This window comes from Orycteropus afer, unplaced genomic scaffold (assembly GCF_000298275.1).
Source record: "Orycteropus afer afer isolate SDZICR_OR568_19922 unplaced genomic scaffold, OryAfe1.0 scaffold00023, whole genome shotgun sequence".
Lineage (NCBI taxonomy): Eukaryota > Metazoa > Chordata > Mammalia > Tubulidentata > Orycteropodidae > Orycteropus > Orycteropus afer.
The window spans coordinates 6,014,169-6,016,797 of record NW_006921610.1 but is presented as its reverse complement, the minus strand read 5'-3'; the positions used below and the strand labels follow the sequence as shown (position 1 = coordinate 6,016,797).

The 2,629-nt window shown below is 42.4% G+C and overlaps 1 pseudogene; it reads left to right on the top strand.

The window, feature by feature from the left end:
- The first annotated feature begins 1,091 nt into the window (after positions 1-1,091).
- LOC103192048 overlaps positions 1,092-2,629 on the top strand; it is a 5,226-nt pseudogene continuing 3,688 nt past the window's right edge.

Genomic DNA, 2,629 nt, shown 5'->3' with positions numbered 1-2,629 from the left:
GACCCGGTCCCTCTCGGGAGGGTAACAAGGGAGCCCTCTGAGCACTAGTGACTGGTAATATTTAATTAGCATTTATTAAGCATCTACTATTTGTCAGACAATTTTAGAGAAGTAAAATTGGAAGTAAAAAGGAACTTGCCTTTTTAGGGTCTTGATTTTGTCCAAGTCTTTCTTATTTAACCTCACAACAATTCAACCTTGTGACTTCGATACTATGTTCTTTCTTTTTTCAAGAGAACATGGCAAGTTAGTTATATTTTCAACTTCTCAACATCATACAACTAGTTAGTGGTATGGTTGAGTATAGCATCTGGGCCTCTTCAACTCAGTTAATAATAAAACTATCAATGAAAGAATTCAGTAACATTGGCAAATACAAGACCATCATATGAAAACTGGTAACTGAGAAGGGAGACCTAGGAATCAGAAGGAAACAGACTGCAGATCTAACTGCCTTCTCTTTTACCATGAGCCTGGAGCCGGATAGTGCCTCACTACCTTTACTGACTATTTTATTCAAGGAGTCCATAGATAGATCCTGATCAAAGTGTGGGGAAAGGAATATGGAACAGAATTTCAAATTCCTATGGAATCTAAACTTACTGGACCCATTGAGACAGGAGATACCCCTGAATCTATTTCCCTGAGATAATCTTTAAAGCTTGAAGCAAAACTATTCCTTGAAGTTATCTTTAAACAAAACAATAATTTAGGTTTATTAGTAAAAAATGATTCTTTTAGGGGGAGGGGGCACTGAAAGTACTGATTTACCAGTGTGCTCCCTTCGGAGGGTAGGAGGAACTCATGCGGAGAACCTCAGCAAGCTGAATACCTTTTGAAGCCTGTACCGCCCCGTATGATTGGAAGGGAGATGATGCAAGAAGCCAAGCCTGAGGGGCAGCCCTAACCCCTCTGAGCAACGTCCTGCTGCTTTCGTAGCTAGGAGCCTCCTTTGGACCTACAGAGTACTAGCGCCCTAGCTGCGTGGGCCCTGTAAGTGGAATGGTCTCCAAGGCCCAGGGCATTGGGCATCCACACACTGGGTGACGGGAACTGGGAGCTTCGAGGGTACCCCCTCTCCTGCATAGCAAATGTGTAATACCAGCATGTCTGCTGATGGTGCTGCTACAAGCACCCTACATACTCCTGCTTCAGAACAAGAGATCCTAGTTAGACCAAAGCCATTGCTTTGGAAGTTGTTAAAGTCTGTTGGTGCACAAAAAGACACTTACACTATGAAAGAGGTTACAGTTTATCTTGGCCAATATATTATGACTAAATGACTATATGATGAGAAGTAACAGCATATGGTGTATTTTTCCAATGATCTTCTAGGGGATTTGTTTGGTGAGCCAAGCTTCTCTGTGAAAGACCACAGGAAAATATATACAATGATCTAAGAAACTTGGTGGTAGTCAATCAGCAGGAATCACTGGATTCTGGAACATCTATGTGTGAAAATAGTTGTCATCTTGAAGATGGGAGTGTTCAAAAGGATTGTATACAAGAGTTACAGGAAGAGAAATTTTCATCTTCAAATTTGATTTCTAGACCATCTAGAAGCAGAGCAATCAGCGATACAGAAGAAAATTCAGATGAATTATCCAGTGAAGGACAACGAAAGAGCCACAGATCTAATAGTGTTTCCCTTTCCTTTGATGAAAGTGTTGTACTGTGTGTAATAAGGGAGATTATGTTGTGAAAGAAACAGTAGTAGTGAGTCAACAGGAAATCCATCAAATCAGATCTTGATGCTGGTGTAAGTGAACATTCCGGTGATTGGTTGGACCAGGATTCAATTTCAGAACAATTCAGTATAGAATTTGAAGTTGAATCTCTTCATTCAGAAGACTATAACCTTAGTGAAGAAGGACAAGAACTCTCAGATGATGATGATGTGGTCTGGTGAGTTACTGTCTATCAGGCAGATGAGAGTGATAAAGATTCATTTGAAGATGATCCTGAGATTTCCTTAGCTGACTCTTGGACATGTACTTCCTGCAATGAAATGAATCCTCCTCTTCCACCACATTGTAATTGATGCTGGGCACTTCATGAGAATTGGCTTCCTGAGGATAAAAGGAAAGATAAAGAGAAAATTTCTGACAGTACCAAACTAGAAAACACAACACAAGTAGTAGAGGGCTTTGATGTTCCTGACCGTAAAAAAAATGACAGTGAATGACTCCAAAGAGTCATGTGCTAAGGAAAATGATGATAGTATAACACAAGTCCAGTGTCAAGAAAGCGAAGACTACTCTCAGCTATCAACTTCTAGTTCAGCCCCAGGGTTACAGGTGAGGAGAGACAACTCAGGGATACCAAAAGCAGCAGGCAGGAAGAGCAGGAGAAGGGGATTAAAAGACAGGAAGCCAGAGAGAAGAGCAATCAGCCGAAGGGATTAGGTGAGGAGAGGAAACTCAGGCCCGCCCAAAGCAGTAGGATGGGAAAGCAGGAGAAAGGGGATAAAAGCCAGGAACCCAGACATAAGAGCAGTAAGCCCCAGGGATACAGGTGAGGAGACACAACTCAGGGACGCCCAAAGCAGCAGGCCAGAGGAGCAGGAGAAAGGGGATTAAAAGCCAGGAAGCCAGACAGAGGAACAGTCAGCCACAGGGACCCAGGTGGG